This window comes from Ambystoma mexicanum, chromosome 8 (assembly GCF_040938575.1).
Source record: "Ambystoma mexicanum isolate Mex_15411 chromosome 8, UKY_AmexF1_1, whole genome shotgun sequence".
Taxonomy (NCBI): domain Eukaryota; kingdom Metazoa; phylum Chordata; class Amphibia; order Caudata; family Ambystomatidae; genus Ambystoma; species Ambystoma mexicanum.
In genome coordinates this window covers 1,334,423,781-1,334,445,393 of record NC_090929.1, presented here as the reverse complement: position 1 = coordinate 1,334,445,393, position 21,613 = coordinate 1,334,423,781, and the positions used below count along the sequence as shown (strand labels likewise).

The 21,613-nt window shown below is 49.0% G+C and overlaps 1 protein-coding gene across 3 annotated transcripts in view; it reads right to left on the bottom strand.

The window, feature by feature from the left end:
- Positions 1-21,613, bottom strand: part of C8H10orf143 (chromosome 8 C10orf143 homolog) — a 147,518-nt gene that overhangs the window by 77,132 nt on the left and 48,773 nt on the right. The window lies entirely within an intron of this gene.

Below are 21,613 nucleotides of genomic sequence, written 5' to 3'. Positions count from 1 at the left end.
AACACATAATTAGAATGCTTAGCATGTGGTAAGGCAAGGCATGCACCAATTCCGAAGCAGGTCTAAGCATCAAAAAGTAATTGCCAATAAAAAATAAAGTGTCAAATTGATACAATTGAACTGTTGCGCATTGAGAACAAACACTACCTGGAAGATTCTGTTGTCCCGCTTGCAATACAGAGGACATGCAGGACTACGTTGCTCAGCAGTCTGTGCAACGAGTTTGGGGTCAGGAGGACACGCAACTCCAACTAGCGGTGTTCGTTTAACCCAGAAAGGATCACGCACAGAATGCCATTGGGTCACAACTCGTTATAAACCAGTCAAGAGCTAGCACCCGTGCCTCAAAGCTGTGCGCTTTATTCTGCCGTAAGGCTCGTTTTGATGGCAACCTCTACCTGATTATTGGATACAGTTTTCAACATCTACTTAACTTGTGAACTCTGATCTGGTTTGGACATGGACTTGGCTCAGATTCTACCACTTAAGTTACCCGTTGGTTCCTAGACCTCGGATCACTGATGAATCCATTTCCCAGTGGAGATCGCCTCCCACGTGGTCAGGGGACGGCACCCACTACCCAATGCAAACACTGGGTGCGGATATATGAGGGGAGGATCATATGAGGGGAGGATCACATGGGGGTAGGCAACCTTCGGGCGGTGTCACGATTCATTAGATACATGGTATCCTCCCAACCCCCATTTGCCCTTGAGGATAACCTCCCATACCCAATACCCTCATGATCTATTGTTATGTCGCCTAATCCACCTATGAAGGGTAAAAAAACACGTTTCCCAAAACCCATAGGCCAACCGTACAATTCTGATCTGCTTTGTGAAACTTATGAAAACCCCTTCCTTCTCCAGTTCCAATCCAAGATTGACTTACCCTTGAAAGCAATTAAGAATGTTTATCCAACCGAAACTGTCCCCAGCTTACTATGGGAAGACACCAGGAACACCAATAATAACCTGTGAGTCCACCCAGAGACAGTGGGTATACCGGGGCGTTAGCAGCACTTTGATATAAAAAGTTACAATTTTTGTGTTTGAGCAACAAATGTTAGAAATTATGTAAAACAATTAAAGTGTGTATCCTGGATCTAATCTAGAATATTTTTTAATTTGCTTTACCAGATTTAAAGTTTGATTTACATAACACAGCCCCTGAAGAAGAGAACCATTCTCGAAACGCGTTGGGCAATTTTGTTTGGACCAATAAATCCTGAACAAACTAAAGATCAAGTTATGAGTTGTCTTTTGTGCACAAGTGAAAAATGAAAGTCATTGTTATTATACCTAATAATCAAACTATGCAAGTAATGTAAGGTTTAAATTTTACTCATGAATTAGAGTGAATATCCAACTACATATTCTGAAATACTTGGCTACATAGCCCCAGACAGTGTGCAGGGGACGGGAGTTCCCCAACAGGGAACTTATCTTGTTCTCACTTTTTCCACAACCCATATGCCAGGGTTGTTATTCCCTGCCCCCCCCCCCCCACCTTGACTTCCGATAATTACAAGAATAGAATATCAGACTATACAAAAAAGTCAAGATACACTTTGGTGTGCATGGCGCCAACTAATTTTTTATTATATGTACACACTAGACTAATACATGATATAGAAGGAAAGCTAACGGGAGGGGGTCCTACGATCATTGGGGGGGGACTTTACACCCGAGTTCAAGTCATGAGGATAGACACCCCGCTATCCCACATTTGCAAGCACCTCTCCCGGTAAAGTGAGCAAATTAAGAACTTTCACAGACAGTCAGTGGGTGACAGAAACTAAGGGGAAGTGAATATCACATGCCTGCCCGGAGGATGGGTCGTTCAACTGGGGAACAATAGACCACCTGTCCACATACCTGACAGCGAAACACAGAGGAAAACAGTTACAAAATAGAAGGGAGATATTAGACCCGTGGTGGATGTTTGAAGAGACTCCAGTTTCAGATAAAAGAAAAGGGGTGGAATCATCAACAGTGCCGGATGGAGGAGGGGCGTGGCCAGCAGGCGAGCAATGAGGACGCGATTCCCCGTTGCTCTCGGGCCGCCAGCTAGATGCTGCCTAATATCCTTGGATTTCACATCGCGCAGCTATAGAAAATAATTTCAAAAGGTAAAGCCCTTCTACACACAATCGCTATACTGCCGGCCAGAATCAGAAAACAAGAGTGAAGATATGCGCAAGTAAACCTGGCGCGAACAGCTGCAGTTGCAGTAGGGGGTGTCACGGTATTAGTTTTATGACGGTACAATAACCTTCTTGCCAAATGACGGTATATCATGGTTATCGCGGTATAGCAGGAGGAGTTAACTAATCTTAACAAATATTTTCTAAAAGGTCATACATCGTCAGATTTATCATCACAAACAAAACCAGGCACCCAGGGCCAGAAATGGGCTTTTCAATATACTTTCCACTGAAATGCCACCCCTTGCTTCCACCAAACTCAAACACATGTGTGGAGAGGAGGAGGGGCGGGGGGAGCCCTGCTGCGACTGGCAAAGCAAACTGAATGGCTTTTCTTAAGTGGTCATTTAGGCTTTTAGCCCCCCCACTGGCTGCTGGTGAAGATGAACATGTTGCCATTTTGATAACCTGCATGCCACAGATCAATGAGTCCGATGGTAGTATACGCTTGTGCGCATACACACGAACACGCACCCTCTCTTTACGTTACAGCCTTTAGTTTACTTGCGGACCAATTGGTGTTCAGTAATCACGGACATGTTACACCTTGGTATGGCAGCAGGGAATACCCACAGAGATGAGTAAATTTTGCAGTGTGACGACTTATATGTAAATTCAATGATGGAACCAGGGAAATCCCCCATTTTCATATGTTTAGAAAACTTTAGCCATTATAAATATATAAACCTCAAAGCCGCCAACCCAAAATAAACCCTTTTCCTTCTTGGCACTGTATTTATTCTTCCTATTGCTAACATATTGATTTTGTGTCAGGCACGTGTGGTTTATGGAATGGCATTTAAAAATTGCTCCAACTGAAACTACTTGGCAGACGGCACATCCAACACTGCAAGACCAAGACTGCACAGCACTTGCTTGCTGCAGCCTTTCCAAATCAGATTGAAAAGCACACTTAACGGTATGAACGGTATACCGGTATAAACAATGTGACGGTTATTATTGTTCAATTAAGTGGTTCACGGTATCTTTAACGGTATACCGTAATACCGTTACATCCCTACTGGCAAGCTGGCCGCCGGGACCGAGAGCAGAGAAGGAGGCGGCGTTAAAGCGACGGCTCCTCCAAACAAGACATCGTGAAATACAACTGACGGCACAACGCTGCCACAGAGACCGGCGCTCCATAATTTAACCCGGGTACAGCTGAGAAGCTTGACAGACTCCAGCCCTATTGCTCTGAGCGAGGCGAGGTGTCTTCTGCCGTGCACGGATCTTGGTCAACACAGCGGTGGAGTGAGGCGCAGCAGGCATTCTTTCTCCTCCCTCCCCCAACTGCCCCCCCCCCCCCCCCCCCCCGAGTGCGATACACTAGATCGCTGTGGCCTACGAACCGATTGAGACGCAGACAGTGCAGTGACCAAATACTTAACTGCAACACGTCATAGTGCGTCCCCAGATACAAGTAGTACCGGCCAGCCCACAGGGACAAGCGAGCAATGCAACGTGGACACTGAATGCTCCATCTGCAGAATAAACAGACTGGCTGCGGGATGAGCAGCCCCTACGGCATAAATGACTTTGGGGATCCATCAATGCGTCTCCTCTATTGACAAAGACCTGCTGTAACGCACAGAAACAATGGACTAACCTTCAGCACACCCAACGTGCAGGAAAGAGGTAGGGTGTCTGAGATCTATGTGCCCAAGCGACAGTCTACGCCCAACGGATAACTTATGCTGTTTTCCAGTCTGAAACCACGTATGGGCCTGAACCACCGGCGCTCGCGACGTCAACCTGGTAAGCGAAATTGAATCCAACTAATACACTGATATGATGGGCAGCAATCTCCAACAGAGGGCATGCTCCTGTACTGTGGTCACCTCCCTGTCACAATTACCTACGGGGTGAGAAACCTGTGAGGCAACGTAACAAACTGCACGTGCGGTGCTTGACAGACTTACAGTTGATATCCAGACAGTGATATTAGTGAATATGCACTGCCAATTGTTGGGATCTGCCGACTTGAAAATGCGCGGCGACAGAAAAGTCAGCGCCACACGACCAGCAAACCCAGCAGAGGCGACCTCTCCCAGCCCATGATCTGGTTTGGTGTGGTCATCTCCTCCAGACCATGAAGGTAATGGTTGCGCCTACAATGATGACACCTCAGTGGCGGCGCTGCCACTCCCGCGTATAATGCAACACAAGTGTATGAAGAGCGCAGCTCCAGCGACAACATCGAATCGGAACACAGACCTATCCTGCTGCAATCGGAGCGGTCATATTTCATGCAAAAAGGAGTCGATACAAACCTACCCAACTGAGGTGTGTGGCAGCGAAGGTACACCAGGTCCAGTCAGAATTCCCCTGGCACTCACTGAATGGGGCTCTGCTACAAACAACCGCACATAAGCCGGAAACATCCGATACGCCACTTGTGGGAGAGGAGAATCACAGGAAGGAGCACTGAAGCTGTGGTGGTAACCCAGAAGTGCGCAGGACTACCACAGACACTGTAACAGGGTAGGACATTAGCTCTTTAAGTTGAATGGCCAGGGGCAGCCGCCCTGCGGTACCATACACAAACTGATCTCACATTCTCTCCCTGTGGGCCCCCCCCGTCCCCCAGTACAACGACGCAAGTAATTGCCTGAATCAGCACTGCCCGGGCATCATGGGGAAACAGAGCGAGAAACGCAATTATGCAAAGTAAGATGGATCAATACACAACCCCCAGCGCCCTCACAGGAACAGGCCCAATCAACCTACTCCATGGAAGCAGGCGAAGACCAGCTATCGCTTAAAGATATCATGAATGCTTTTGACAGTTCAAGAACCTCTATGGAAATAAAAATGGATGGTCTGAGCACCGAGGTATCGCTCTTGCGCCACTACCTGAAGAAACTAACGGCACGCACGGTGGAAGCCGAGGGCCGCATCTCAGAAACTGAGGACAGCCTGAGCACTGTAAACCACCAAGTCTCTGGAGCTCTAGCACATCAAGGCACTTGAGGAACGTGTGGAGGAGGTGGAGGGCAGGGCAAGACAGAACAACATCCGGATTCTTGGGTTGCCTGAAAAATCAGAAGGCCCAAATATGGAGCTGTTCCTAGAGCAATGGCTCGCCGATCTATTCGCTCCCAAGACCCCATCAAAATTCTTCTCAACAGAACAAGCTCATTATATGCCATCAGGCAGACAGATACCTGGTGCGCCCCCCATGCACAGTAATAGAAAATTTTCTGAATTACAAGGACCGGGATGCTATACTTCACATGGACAGAACCAAAAGGTTCCATAACATTCAACAGCTCTAAAAGTGCCTTTTTCCCACACTTCACTAGGGGACCCAGAAGCGAAGGAGAAAATGACTGACGCGAAAGAGACCGCAGAACTACTATGCAAGATACGCTGCGATAAAGTAGGACGATGTATCAACAAATACACCCTGTTGGCGTTACAATACTTGATGTCTTAATAGCTGGCAGCCCAGACCGCAAGGACCCCCACCGCTATCACTTGGCAAATAGTTTAGGCGTTGTGTTCCAAGGTTTGTAAGTTGGGTTGACTGGAATGCAGAGTACCGTTTGGTCAGCCTTAAGATTCCATTTAGTTTTACTGGGTGACAAATGCTTCTGGTTGGGTTGGAGTATGGGGATGATTGCAATTAATTCAAACACAGGTCAATTGTTTGCACCATACATCGGGCACACATGGGTAATCTTGGCACAAAAGGCTATGGGCACCCTCCAGGGAAGGTGCGCAATGCTACACACAAACCCTCAGAAGCCACATGCCGACACAGGTTAGTTCAATGACAAACAGTTACAGTTTCTAACGTGGAACGTAAACAGTCTTGGTAATATTATTAAAAGAAGGTTGGTGATGCAATTCTTAAACAGGCATAGTCCAGATGTAGTACTCCTTACAAAAACTCACCTTGCGGGTACCTCATGCCAATTCTTGAAGAGAACAAATTATCGTAAAGCAATACACTCTGGATTTGGATTTTCCATGGAATCAAGAGGGGTCTTGATCCTATTCCATAAAAGCATCCCCTCTGTGATCGCCAACATGACCCAAGAAACAGAAGGGGGGGGGGGGGGGGGGGGGGGAGATTTGTATACATTCATGGCACACTGAGGAATCAATCTGTAGCCATCCTAGCGGTTTACTCACCCCCCGGCCTCATGCAAGCATTAATAGAAGATGTCACACCCATACTAGCTAATGACGCAGCAGACAATTGGATAATAGGAGGGGACTTCAACGAGGTCATGGAGAACGAGGTTGACTGCACACACATAAGGGGGAAGAAGCCAAGGGTTACCCAACAAGCTAACGACTTTCACAGAGGCATTGAGATTGAAAGATGTATGGCACGATTTACACCCAACAGACTGCGAATACTCGTTCCACTCTGGGACACATGCATCACTTTCCAGATTAGACTATTCTTTTCCTACCGGCAGCAAATGTCCACAAGGCAAATGCCCACAAGGTGACAGAGGCGACCCTGCTCCCCAGAGGCATTATCGGATCACTCCCCCATGCTGATCCTTCTTGAATCAGACAGACCCCGTCCCCCACCAACCTGGCAGCTAAATAATTAATATTTGGGTTTCCCGGACCTAGTGGAAAAGATCCAGACAGCCTTGCCACTATATTTCGAGTTGAATGAGAACTCGATAACCAATACTACTGTGCTGTGGGAAGCCTATAAGACTTTTCTTAGGGGTGAGATCCTTGGGTGGACTGCGGCACACAAGAAAGCACATAGGACAGATGTTGATAAAGGGCGCTGAAACACAATATCTTAACACGAACCTACCCGAGGACAATAGGTCCCTGATCCTAGCACAAAAAAAAGCTACACAACGTCACACTAGACTGCGAAACAAGCACATAGCGATATGGGCATGACTATGAGCCTGGGGACAAGGCTGGGAAAATGTTGGCTTGGTTAGAGAGGAGGGATGAAGGGCACCAACAGATCAGATGCATAACCACAGACCCTGAGGGGTGGGCCTCAACCGATTGTGACATTGCGGAGAGCTTTGCGGCATATTATGAAAAATTATACAGTGCCCCGATGGGCCCGGTTGATGTCTCTGTCCTAAACGAGATTGACCTCCCGGCACTGAGTGAAAAGCAAAGGGCGAACCTAGAAGGAGAGCAAAGAGTAAGAACTACTGACTGCACTAGCTCAACTCCAAACTGGGAAAACCCCAGGACCAAACGGGTTCCCAATAGAGGCATGGAAGAAAATCGGAGGAAATGAGATAGCATCACATATGCTCTGCATGTTTCTGCATTCAAAAAGCTTGGGAATTGCCCCACCCCCCTGACCTGAAACAGGCTACCATAGTAGTAATTCCCCAAAAAAGGTAAACCTCCTGACAACTGCAGCTCCTATCGGCCAATTTCTCTCATAAATGGAGAGGCTAAAATACTTGCAAATAGACTGCAAGGGGTGATAACATCCCTGGTCCACCCAGATCAATGCGGTTTCATGCCCAAAAGGTCCACACGGATGAACATCCGCAGGCTTCATCTGGCCAATGAGAGAGCGTCAACACTTCAAGAGTCTCTTGCAATGCTTACAATTGATCTCGAGGAGGCATTTGACCGTTTACTGGTAGGCCCTATGGGAGATAATGCAGAGAATGGGTTTTGGGGAACAATTCATAGACTGGGTGAAACTCCTGTATAACTCGCCAACGGCGGAGGTGAGGGTGAATGGATGGCCGTCACACAGATTTAACCTAGGCAAGGGGACAATACAAAGCAGTCCATTATCGGCGATGATGTACGCTCTAGTGATTGAACCCTTGGCGGCGATGCCGAGACTCACAGGCATGGAGGGGTTTTCGCTGGGCTCATGATTGGGAGGGTAGTTGCTGATGATTTATTGATCTATCGAAGTGATTCAGCAGACTCGTGCCCCATCGTCACACGGATACTGCAAAGATACGGGTTGTTCATTGGGCTGAGGGTGAACTGGGGCAAATAAACTTTATTTCCATTGAAGGGGATCATCAATATCACCCAAAACCCCTGCCCGTACCAAATGGAAATGCAACAATTTCGCTATCTTGGTATTCAAATCACAGCAAATCTCAGGGAATACATATCTAAAAACCTGAACCCAATCACTGATTGGCGAATGATGTGAAACATTGGACGTCTCCATCTCTCACCCTACTGGGGAGAGCAGCGTTATTTAATATGCTGGCCCTTCCGCGTTTTCTATACATCCTGCAGAATGCACCACTACACATTCCCCTAACAGAGTTTCGTAGAATCGACAGGATACTCAGGAAGTTACTATGGGGGGAAGGACACCTGTGGATAGCTCTCTGCACGTTACAATGCTCCATCTGGGAAGGCGGCCTTGATCTCCCACACTTACAAACATACTACTGGGCCACCCAAATGTCGGTTGTAAACGGCATTCTTCATGGCAACCCAGAACTCCCACACATTCGAGCAGACCTGCATGCAAGACAGGGAATCTCCCCCATTGGAAGCCTTTATCAGACTATCAAACACCCCCCCCCCCCTTGCACAATGGTGACCCACTCGACACAGATATGGGTAGAGGCACATAAACACATGGGCTAGGACAGGAAGATCACCCCGATTCAGCCCTTGCGGAAGAATAGGCATCTGTTTGAACTGGATGGGCTTCCAAGGTTGGAAACATGGGAGGCGGCTGGGATAACCAAAGTCAATGAAGTGATGCAGCAGGGTAGGATGGTGCAGTTTGAAAGCCTAGCAGAAAAATGTAATCTCCCGTTAACTGAATAATACCATTACAGACAAATTTTGCATGCACTGGGAACGCATCTACCGGATTTGTCGGATATGCCTGAATGCCCACCAATTGAGAGAAACATGGTACTAGAACGAATAGATGTGAAAACAACCTCTGATGTATAACGTTGTCTCCTCATTTGCTACCCAGACATTAGACAGCTTAAAAACAAAGTGGGAAAGAGACCTGGGCCCCATACAACCGGAGGACTGGACTGCTGCCCTAATGTACCCCAGAGTGGCTGCCAGATCTGCTAGAATCAGACTTGTACAGTTTAAAATCATACATAGAGTGTACTATCCACGAGTGGCGCTACATAAATGGGGTAAAATTACAGATTCTAACTGCTTGAGATGTCAGGAGCAAGGAACCTTTTTCCACATACTATTGGAATGCCCACAGATCCAACCTTTTTGGCGACAATGCTGTGAAAAACTCAAGGGTCATGGGCCAGGTGATTCCTATGGATCCTAAATTATTTGTATTGGGAGTGGAAGAGAATGGAGAAATGACACGATTTGAAAAACTAATGTTTGACGGCCATTGGCCTTACAAAAACAAACGTGGCACAACTGTGGGGGGCAGACCTTGCTCCACAATATGATAATTCGGTGTCAGACGTAGATGTGTCCATCATAATGGAGCAGCGAATATACACAGCCAGGGGGTGCCCCGGCAAAGCGCATAAGATTTGGCAAAGATGGGAAGACGATTAACAAAATGCTAACTAAAATGTTGACCAATAATCGAACAACAAGTGGATAATTTTAAGCAATTTGTAATGCACCTGTGGAACTAAGCCAAGATACCCGCACCATGACTCAAGTCTGAGATCTGTGCATTTGTTTATATGTCTTTAATGTGTTAATGTTATTGTTCATCTAAAACCAATAAAATGTGTTGCCAAAAACTATGGCGGATGGAAATGCAGGAGAAAAAGGAGAAGCCCATGAAGATTTATCCATTTTTCAGTGCGGGTTACCAAAGTAAGTACAGAAGGCCCTTGACAAGAAAGCAGGAATAGAAGCAAAGGGTTGGCCCAAGATTCAAAGCATTATAGTACACCATTGTAGGACGATCAAAGAAAGAGAAAAGGACACTATCCAGAGGAGGTTAGCTGAGGAAGTGAAACTTGTACAGACAAAATTAGTGAAGGTCGCATCTGCGCCGTCTCCAGAGAGTTGAGGGGAGCCGGGGGGGGGGGGTGAGATTGGGGGGGGTGTCTCCACACAGGCGAAAACGGCAGTGGTGTGGGCAGGAACAGTGGGAGGAGAACAACAATTTGTGTGACCTCAGTGGCAAGGAAGACCCGCACGTGGTGGGTCCCGGGGAATCGAGGGGAGGAGGATTTGGAGGACAGGGCCCTAGAGGAGGTAACAAACCAAGGGCAATGCCAGTCGTGTGGAAGGTGGGGGCCCTTTTCAAAGGTATGCCGCAGCAGACATGGAGGACATCATCAATACAATCAGCCTTACAGAAACACCCCATGGGCCAGCCCAGGGGGGCGTATGAGCTACGCCCAAAGTATACACAACCACCCCCTCGAACCTCGAATGCCCGTTATGGCACACTCTGCCACCCCCGCACATTCGATACACCCCAAAAATCGTCCCAATCCACAAGCAGCATGCAACAATAACCCTTTCGCCACCACCCCAAACAGCACACCTGCACCTCATCAAGGAGCGTGCGTGCTTGGAGAAGATTCTTATCCAGGGACAGACACCTATCCCTACTAGGGCAGCCCACAGAGAGCACTTGTGTGTCCAGAAGATTTCGATGTTAGGATAGGAGGGGGGGGTAGTACGAGCACCCTCAGTGTACTATGAAAGTTCACCTGTCAACTTATTAGGAAGAGATTTACTCAGTAAATTAAACATGACTATCAGTTACCGTAAGAGGGGTTGTCTGTTCCACCCCTTGCATGTGTTCCCTTAGAGTAATGTTGATCATACATGCAATGGCCAATGAAGTAAAGCTGAGAGCAATACCCGTGAATCCCGAAATGTTTATTTATGGAATTAGAGTGCTAGCTAAAGCAGTACCTGAGCTCACCAAGAAAGAATGGAGTGTACCATCAGATTTAGTCTTGCGCCCATAGCCACCCCAGAGATAGTAGCTGGTACAATCCGGTCATTCGATCTGGAAGGTGTGCAAGTGTCTGCCAAAAGAATTGTTGTAATAGGTACGAACATCCATGGGTGAGTTGACTGATGAAGAATTGTTCACGGACAGGGAGATTGCGTTAGAAAGGAGTATCCCTTGTGATATGGTACAGTACAGAAAAATACTGAGCCCCCTCGTAGCCATCCCCAGTAGATTACCTCCTTATAACACAGATATGCAACAAGTACCATCCCACCTGTGGACCACCCCATAATGTGGGATTATTGAGAGAAGTGACCCCTGTAAAAATAACACTTAAGCCAAGAGCTATATTGCCCAGAGTAAAACAATATCCCCTGTCCAGAGAGGGATCCAAGAGGAAGGAATAATTGTCCCCTCAAACTCACCATGCAATTCGGCTGTGTACCCCATTAAGAAAGCGTCAGGGGGGGACGGGGGGGGAGTTGGTGTATGATCAAGGGCCTCCACACCTTCAACGATATTGTCCAAAAGGAGTTCCCTCTTGTCCCAAATCCTGCTTCCATTTTGTGCAGCATTCCAAGACAGGCCACCCATTTCACTGTGGTGGACCTCAAGAACGCCTTTCTCAGTGCCCCTTTACCCAGAAACGCAGTATCTCACAGCTTTAACACTGGGAGGGAGATGGGGGGAGAAGGTATGAAAACCGCTGCCTGCCCCAAGGAGATTACAAAAGTCCAAGAATATTCAACAGGATATTGCACGAAGATCTTGGCAATATTGAAGTCCTGAGCACCTGGTCCTGAGAGATTCTATTATCCTTCTACAGCTCCTTGCACAAAAAGGGTAAAAGGTTGATAAGAAAAGAATACAGTACTGTTTGGCCGAGGTCCTGTACTTGGGCCAATTGATTTCCAAAAATGGCAAGAGAATAAATCCTGACAGCGCTGCAACAGTGCACGCCTCTGCCAAACAGAACACAGATGTAGAAGTTTCTAGGACTCTGCAATTACTGTAGGGCGTGGATCTTCAATTACACAAGGCTCCTCTTACAAGCCCTAAAAGAGGCTCAAATGGTTAAAAAATAAAAAAACAATTTGAATGGCAGAAATGCAAACGGCATTCAATAACAAAGGGATTAATATGTACCGCACCAGTAATAGCCACACCTCACTAACAGCACACATTCTACCTTTTTTCACATTCCATGAAAGCAGTACTAACACAAAAAAGCTCCATGGGCCACAAAGCTCTGGCCTATTACAGCGGCACACAATTCAGTGATGCAGGGTAATTTCTCTTGCAAACAGGCTCTTGCAGCAGCCACCTTTACAATTGAAAAAAAGTTTGCCAATTGTCATTGGGTGCTCCGTCACCTTGTACATGGAACACTCCCAGTTTGCTATATTAGAAAGATCGAAGTCTACCCTCACAACACAAAGAGTCAGCCTACGAGATCATCCTGTCACCACCAATATTCATGTGATAAGATGCAAAACTGTAAATCCTGCCACATTCCTTACAGTCCGTGCACCATCCAAGACATGCAAGGGCATGATTGTGCAACATACGAAGGAGTAGATAAAATTTCAAAAGCAAGGTAAAATGCCTTAGAGGAGGGAGAGGTGTTCTTCGTTGATGGTTCAGCTTCAATTGACCAAGAAATGGGTGAAAAACATGTAGGGGCAGTAGTGGTGAGGATGGAGGAAGTGTTGATCAAAAAACACCTACCCAGACACTATTCAGCACAAGCAGCAGAACTTGTAACACTAATCAAAGCTCTTCACACAACAAGGGGATGCGCAGAGATCATTTATTCTGACTCGGCATACTTAACCACAACAGTACATGCTGGGCTATAAAGATGGAGGAGGAGGGGTTGGGGGGGGGGGGGTCAGAAGAGCTGATGGATCCCCAGTACAACATGCAGAAATACTGAATAAACTAATTGAAGCACTGGCAGAGTCCTCTGTAGTGGCAATAGTGAAATGTCAGAAACCCGCCCACAACGAAGACGAAATTCTCTTTGGGAAACGCAGATGCGGCAGCAAAAGAAGCTGCGTCATCTTCCAATGAGTACCACATGTATCATGACGAGCAAATGAGGGGAGCCAAAGGCAGAGGATTACAACACACTGCCCATGTGATAGAGATGCAGAGTAGGGCTCCCCCAACAGAACAAGAATTATGGCCAAAAAACAGGGGTGTACCCAATCGCCCACCGATCTATTATGGAGACAGGATACAACAGGAACAGTAGTAATGCCAGAAGAACTGTTATACATAACATTCAAACAGCTACACTTTCCTGCCCACACTTCAAAACACATAGCAGCAGATCTCCAGGAGGATTGGTTCATCCCAAACCTCCAGGAATAGCTCACTAAAACGGTGGTCGAGTGCACAACATGTCAGGTGTTCAATTCAGGGATGACCGTAAGAACATTGTGAGGTACCTTGCCCCGTTCTATAGGGCCCTTCCGTGAGCTGCATTTAGATTACGCAGACATGGGAGAAAGATGCAATGGCGCCATCTGATTGTGTTGGTGTCCCTTCTCTCAACGGGTGAAAGCAGGGCCCCGTGTCCAACCGGACACAAAGTGTGCAGCAAAGTTCTTGGTCAGAGATGTGTTCCCCTGATGGGGAATATGTGAAGTGACATGATCAGACAATGGTACTCATTTTGTCAACGACCTGTTCAAAGAGGTCACATCACTATTGGGAATAAAACACAAGCTGTGTTGGGGGGCGCTGTTGAGCAGCCGACAAAATGGCTGCCTATTCTGTCAGCTCCGTGCACTGCTGTTCTATATCCTTCAAAATCTGCGGTCTGCCACCTTGCTATGGCCTCATACCTGGCCCCTACCTTGTTCTAGGCACGGGCTGTGTGCCTGTGGACTTTGGCCGTGAATTGTGCTTTCTGGACCGGCATCTGGCTGGCTCGCGCTGCCCTGGTGCTGGGCTGGGCCGCCCCTGGTGCTCGGGTGCACTGAGTGAGGCCTCCTGCGCCCTGCTGGATATTCTCCGCCCACCGGCCCGCTCCTGCTGTGTGCGCCCACCGAGCCCGTTGCCTGGAGGTTGGGTCAGGTGACGCTGGACCGCCTCCGGGACCCGTGCTGCTGAGCGCGAGCTGCTCTTCCGCGGGACGCTGTTGCCCACGTCCCGCGACTTCCGTGGAACGGTGGCCGCCACGACCCCACGGCTGGCGCCGCTCTCCGGCACTCCTGTGCGGCTCTTGTCCTCTGCCGCGCCCCGCCTGGAGGAACCCCCGCCTGGAGGAACCCCCGCCACGGCCGTCGGGCTCACTGTGGCGCTGCCTGCGGCCTCGAGGCTGTCGGTGCTCTCCGGCGCTCTTGTGCGGCTCTCGTCCTCTGCCGCAGCCTGCCTGGAGGGGCCCCCGCTGCGGCCGGCTCACTGTGGCGCTGCCTGCGGCCCCAAGGGACTGGATTCCACGCTTCCCTCCTGTGGGCTTGCTGGGGACCCGCGGCCCACTTGCTGGATGTTGCCGGGCTACAGGTGAGGAGCGTGGGGGGGGGTGCTGCTTAATTCGGGACTGCCTGCCACTTGATTTTGCTTTCCCCCTCCCCCCCGCTCTCAACGCGGCTGCTCTCCCTCATGATCCTGGCTTCCCCTGGATTGGACCCATCACGCACGGACCACTGCTCCTGAGCTCTGTGTGGTCATCAAGGCTGTCTCCCTTTAAGGTCTCTCGCTCATCTCCCTGGGCATCAATCCCCCTGGCTCCAGGCATTTACAGCTCCCACCCGCCTGCACAGCGTGTCTGGACTTTCACTATAAGAGCTGGGCCCTCATCTTGATCCTGGTGACACATACTCTCTGCTTGCACATCACGCACAAAAGCTATACATTGCGCCTGTGAGCATACTGCTCATGACAGCGATACACTGCATTTCGAACATCTAGTAGCCATATTGCGCCATGCCCAATAGGTCCAGGAGTGCCAATAAGTCGGGCGCCATGGACAAATTTGCAAGAGCCACCCCGAGACCTGACTCGACCCATGCATCGGGCGACCAGGCGGCCTCGCCGAACCCCGTTGAGGCGCCTGCTACAGACCTGACCTCCATGATAGAATCAATGGCCAAAAAATGTGCTGCCTTTCACGAGAAACTAGATGACATTAATGCAAATGTGGCAACTCTCAGGACCAAATTAGACCAGCAGGGGTCGAGAATCACAGAGACTGAAAATAGGATAAGTGCCAACAAGGACCATATAACCACGATACAGGACACGGTATCCACTCTGGTTGCAGACATGAAGTCGGTTAAGGCCAAATGTGATGATTTAGAATCCAGATCACGAAGGAACAATATACGCATTGTTGGGGTTCCAGAAAATGCGCTGAAGGGCCGACTCGAGCTGACAGTTGAGAATCTATTGAAGGACCTCTTGGGTAACCCCGACATGTCCCCCTTCTTCACCGTTGAGTGCTCAGAGGGCGCAGTCACCGCGTCCCAAGCCTGGGGATTTCTCCCGAGACCCATCATTGCGAAAATCCTCAGCTTTAAAGACCGCGACCTGATTCTCCGGCATGCGAGTGAAAAAGGAGAGCTCAGAATGGAATCGCAGGTGATCCGGATTTTCCCCGATTTCTCGGTTGGTGTTCAGCAGGAGCGTCTACAATTTCTCGGCATAAAGAAACTGCTCAGAGACAGAAATATCCCTTATGTCATATTATTCCCTGCGCGGCTAAAGTTCACATTGAATAACAAACTTTATTTCTTTACGGTCCCTTCAGAAGCGGTGAAATTCATAGAGGCACATGTTCCGCTTCATCCTCCTGCTGAGGACATCATGGAGAATGACTGACCCTGGCTTAAGGCTTGCACCCTCTAGTCCTCCTGTCTCTATGTGCATCGAGAAATGTATTGCTTGTCGACACCATCTATAGTTTGCTTTATTTCATTGGTCTTGTTGTATGGAGCCGGCTGTATACATGTCAGCTAGCATCCTTGATATTGATTGCTAGAGTTATACACTATTGTACTGTTCATCCTGAATATCCCTATTGGTTATGAACGTTCAAATCACAATGTGTCAATGCCTTTAAGGTAGGCCCCTGCTGCTGGTTAGACCTATGGATTAGCACCACAAGACCGCAAAAAAACTGCTTAGTTTGCAACAGACCCTTTTTGGGTTCCAAGCGTGCCAGTGCACGGCAATGGCGTACCCCGCTGTGATTGCAATGTTCTTCATATTATTGAAGTGGGTTAGCCCCAGTTGGGCTTTTGTACGGCTCGGGCCAAGTTGGGGACGGTCCAGCCGTTTACAGTCAAGGGAGGGTAATGTTCACACTGCTGCTCTCGGGGTGGTGGTGAGGGAGGTGGGTGGGTATGGGGCGGTACTCAAAAAGGGCATACGAGGTTGCACGGCACACGCATTGTCTGGTTATAACCATATTTTTAGATTCACAGTGGGTAGCCAATACTATTGTCGGATTTGGGAGGTTCATTAAATGCACATTACAGGTTATTTACCCAGTACTGAAATGACCACTCTCAATGTCCTGGAACATTAGGGAACTGAGCAATCACACTAAGGCCCGTAAGATTATGTCCTATACCAATAGACATGCGTGTAAGATTCTGCTTCTACAGGAGACTCACTCTGGGGGCCACATGCCGAGGACCATAGCCCCGACATGGGGCCCCGCTAGATTCTTCACCTCCTATTCTACCCATTCTAGGGGCGTTCTCACGATGATTCATAAATCAATTAAGTTTACATTGCATAAAAGCTACATTGACCCGGAAAGCCGCTATGTTATACTACACTGTACACTGGTGAACAGCGAATACCTGTTGGTTAATACCTATTGCCCTAATGTTGACTCTCCTGAATTCTTTGACACTATAACTTCCATATTACTGGGCTATGTAGGTATTCCGATAATATGGGGAGGGGATCTAAATCTTATTCTGGATATTGTTTTGGACAGAACTGGTACGGCTCCCTGAGCCCTGTCCAGGGCTGCACGCAGACTACAGGACCATATTGGGACACTCAATATTTGCGACGCCTGGAGGACACTACACCCCCAGCAGAGGGAGTAAACCTATTATTTGTCTGTTCACAACATTTTGTGCAGGAAAGGCCTGTTCTTTGTGTCACGTAAAATGATGGGCAGGGTGGAGAGCTCCCGAATCCTATCCCGTAAGCTCTCTGACCATGCGCCAGTCACAATATCTGTAGGAATGGGAATCCCTATTTTGACATTTTCCACCTGGCGCTTCAAATCCAAGGCCCTCGGGGATATTGCATTCAGGGCTGAAATATTAGCGGACATTGAATCTTTCTTTGAGCACAACTCCCTTCAGGACACCTCGGCCGCGGTTAGGTGGGACGCCTTCAAAGTATATATTAGGGGCATGTCTATCTCTCGTGAGGCGGGGGTATGGAAGATAATTAGGGCTGCCCTTGCTCGCTCCGAAACCAAACTGAAGCAATTAGAACTGCGATGCTCCACTGGGGCGGATCCCAATAGCCTTGCTCAAATCAGCGAGGAGCTCCATACATATAATGCACTCGACACCAACGAGGTCCAATACTTTAGCCGCCCTCAGGCCGCCAGGAAATACGGGGAGGGAGACAGGCCCGGGAGAACATTAGCTACACTCGTGAGGAGAGAGTCTGGCCAGACACCGATTACCTCTGTCAAAGACGCACAGGGCGACACACAGTGGCCCGACCAACAAATCCTAGATGTTTTCACCGAATTTTACAGCTCCCTCTATTCTCAGCCTATCGAACACACCGACCAACACACTCGCGACCTTCTTGACCAGATCCCCACCACAGATCTCCTTCTACCCGAGATCAGCTGGACTCCCCAATTACCCCGGATGAAATAGTGACCGCTATTTCGGATCTGCCCAAAGGTAAGGCACTGGGTCCTGACGGACTCACTGCCGAATTCTATCAAGAGCATGTCGCCATACTAGCTCCAAGGCTGCTCGAGATCTGGATCGAATCCCTACGCGTCTCTATTCTGCCCCCCCTCCATGCCGGAGGCTGTTATCACGGTCCTGCTCAAACCTGGTAAGCCCGAAGATGAATGTGGTTCTTATAGACCTCTCTCCCTCATGAACCTTGACACGAAAGTCTTCGCGAAAGTTATAGCGAATCGATTCCTACTCATTATGACATACTTAGTTCACGAAGATCAGACAGGCTTTGTTCCTGGGAGATCTACTTCCACCAACATCAGGAGGTTATTTAATGTTATGTCTCGTATAGACCAAGACGTGCAAGCTGTGGCAGTTACGCTGGATGCTCAAAAGGCCTTTGATATGGTCTCCTGGCGCTACATGTGGTAGGTACTGGAGGCAATGGGGGTCGGCCCAAATATGATCGGCTACATCAAATTACTTTACACCTCCCCTGTGGCGCGAGTAAAACTCCCTAACCTCTGTTCTCTTCACACTCTTTAGGGGCACCCGACAGGGATGTCCCTTCACACCAATCTCATTTGCCCTAGCGATAGAACCGATGGCAGACTTTATCCGAGCTCGTCACACTCGTAAGGGGATAAGACTGACAGATAGCCCTGAAATTATATCCCTGTACGCAGACAATGTTTTACTGTACATTAGAGATCCCACAACCCACCTCGACCCCATATTGAGCGACATCACCCGCATCAGGGCCCATTCCGGTTTCACAATTAACTATTCAAAGTCCGAGATCTTCCCACTCACTAAATCTACTCAACAACCCGCTTCTGAATTCCTGTCACGATGCCTGCCCCCGGAAAGCCAAACCAGGCCCAGCAACCCCGGAAGCAGGCATCATGCCACTTGAAGCATGCCCAAAAACCCCAGTTAGGGGCTATTTGGCTACAGTCCTGGCGCCTATGGCGCCAGGCTCATAAGAATAAAGTCAGTCCTGGCGCCATGGGCACCAGGCTCATTACAGAAAACTTACCTGATGCAGACCATGCTGCATACCTACCTGATGCAGACCATGCTGCACGAAGCCACAAACCAAATGAGGCTTAGAGGGACTATTTTATCTCAGGGACTCCTTTCCTCTCGGGTGGGGCTGTGGAAGAATACTTACCTGGAACTTCTTCCAAGGCTATTTAAGCCACACCCGGACAGTCACACGTGCTTCCCGGTATTCTGCGTTCTGCAGCGTAACGCTCACCGTGTCTTCAGCAGCTCCAGTCTTCAGCCACGCCCGCTTCAGCCCTGGAACACCTGGAACAAGAAAAGGAGAAGAGATCAGAACAAAACCCTTACCTGAATCCTTGATCCAGCACATCGTCGATCTGGAAGAGAGAAGCCTTCACAGGTGCGTTGCCACGCACCTCCGTGCTGAACTCACCATCCGGGGCTGCATTCCTTTACTCCATCGCGAACCCAGCATCTCCAGGCCATTCTTCAACACCTGGGGGAGACAAGAACAAATAGGTGAGCAAGGGCAATACAAACCACCCACAAAGACTTACCTGATTTACCACAGGGGGGGTACTCATCTCATTTCGGGTCGGCGCAGTCAATCCTGCATCACCGCCGCACCCCGGCCCCTAAGGGGAGAACCACAATAGACTTACCAGGATCTTACCAATTGCCACTTGGAACTCTTCTAGTGGTTTAAATCTGCAAGGAATCGGGCAGAGTGAAGATCAGACTTGTGAACTCTTACGAACAATTGGACTTCAGAGTCAATACTGAAACTCGCCAATTCCTCCACGCCAGTGAAGTAGCTGGTCGTCTACGCGCCCCTGCGCTTGACGCAGGACGGAGAGCTCATCTTTCCAAATCATCAGGTGAGATTAAGAGGAGTGTTCTGTGGGCAGACAAGGGGAGTGGGAAGGCGGGTTAACGCTCATATTACGGGAGGTTAATTCCCCTTCTCTATTGCAGAAAGATATTTGTACGAGTCCAACAAACGATGCTAAGTGGGTCTGTCCAGTCTGTCATCTCGGCTCTACGTGTTACTCTGGTGGAAGCAACAGCGGGCCAGTCCAGATCGACGCCCCCGTGGGAATCAGGTGAGCATAACAATTCCCCCTTCGTTGGTCTCCGGACGGCTTTAGATATTTGGGCGTTCAAATATCCCTAACCAAACCTGCCCTATTGGCCGACAATTATTCAGCAGTAGCACAGAAAGTTGAGACTAAGCTGCTGCAATGGCGTGCTCTTCCATTATCCGTTGCTGGCTGACTCCCTCATTAAAATGATTCTACTCCCCAAGCTCCTTTACGTTTTTAGCAACGTACCCGTATGGCCCGGGAAGGCCTACTTCACCAGACTACACTTGCTCTGTGCATAGTTCCTATGGCACTCCGGTGCGGTTCGTAAGAAGTGGACTGATATGGTACTCCCATACAAACGAGGGGGCCTCACAGCTCCTGATCTGATCCATTATTGGACTGCGGCCCAGGCCCAACACGCCACTCATTGGTACCCGGGCTCTCCGGTACGCCCACATGTCAAGTTGGAGCGACTGGCAGCCGAGGGTATCAACATAATGTCTCTTATCCTGCACCAACATTATACACCCGATTCTCCTATTGATCCAATCGCTGCGACTCTTCACGCCTGGACACGCCTGCTCTTTCCGACACCTGAATCCTCCCCATACTACAAATGGCTGCCCGTGTGGTCCCTCCCTGGTCTGGAACCCACACATGACACCACCTTGGCCTGGCACTGGGGTTCGCTAGGGCATCAGGCACTGTCCGACTTCTACCCTGAGGGCAGGTTCATCAACCCCCAAACATGGAACAGGGGCACACTGGATCCGCTACAGAGACTCTCCAATACTATAGACTCTGGACTGCGTTTCATTCCATGTGGCCCTCATTTCCAGATGAAGCCCCTGATGATCCGGCGATTGCGTACATTGCCAATTCTGGCGGAGCCCGCACCGTTATATCCTCGCTGTACAAGATCCTGCAAGACACTACCCCGAATCAAACAATCGGGGCACGTGACGAATGGGCAGACGAGTTGGGACTGGATATCTGACAAGATTTGGGAGGGAATGTGCCTACACACTCAAAAAGTCTCTGAATTTTAGGCATCATGCCATGCAATACAAGTTTCTTAACAGGCTATACTATACCACGCATCGTTCCTCGAGGTTCGCCCACGCAACTGTACACGCTTGCTCCCTGCTGCAGGGTTGAAAAAGCGGACCATTTACATATGTTTTGGTCCTGCGATAGGTGAGTTCTGGAGGCGCATCTTAGAAACACTTCCTGCAATTATTGACACAGTGATTGACCCTGATCCGTTGGCAGTCTTGTTCTGGGTGTTACGCTCACCTGGTTCCCACATGGGCGTCGATCGGACCCGGACAGCTGCGGTCTCCACCAACGTGATGCGTAGTGCAGAGATGACAGTCTGGACTGGCCCACCTAATCTTGTCTGCTGGACTCGTAGAAGTATTCTCCTGCAAGTGGAGAAAGGGATTTAGCCACCTGTGGACTTTAGTGATGGCCCCCCAACTGTTCTCGTTCTCCCCACTAATCACCTCCGATATCCCCTCTTGGTAACCTCACCTTATGTTTG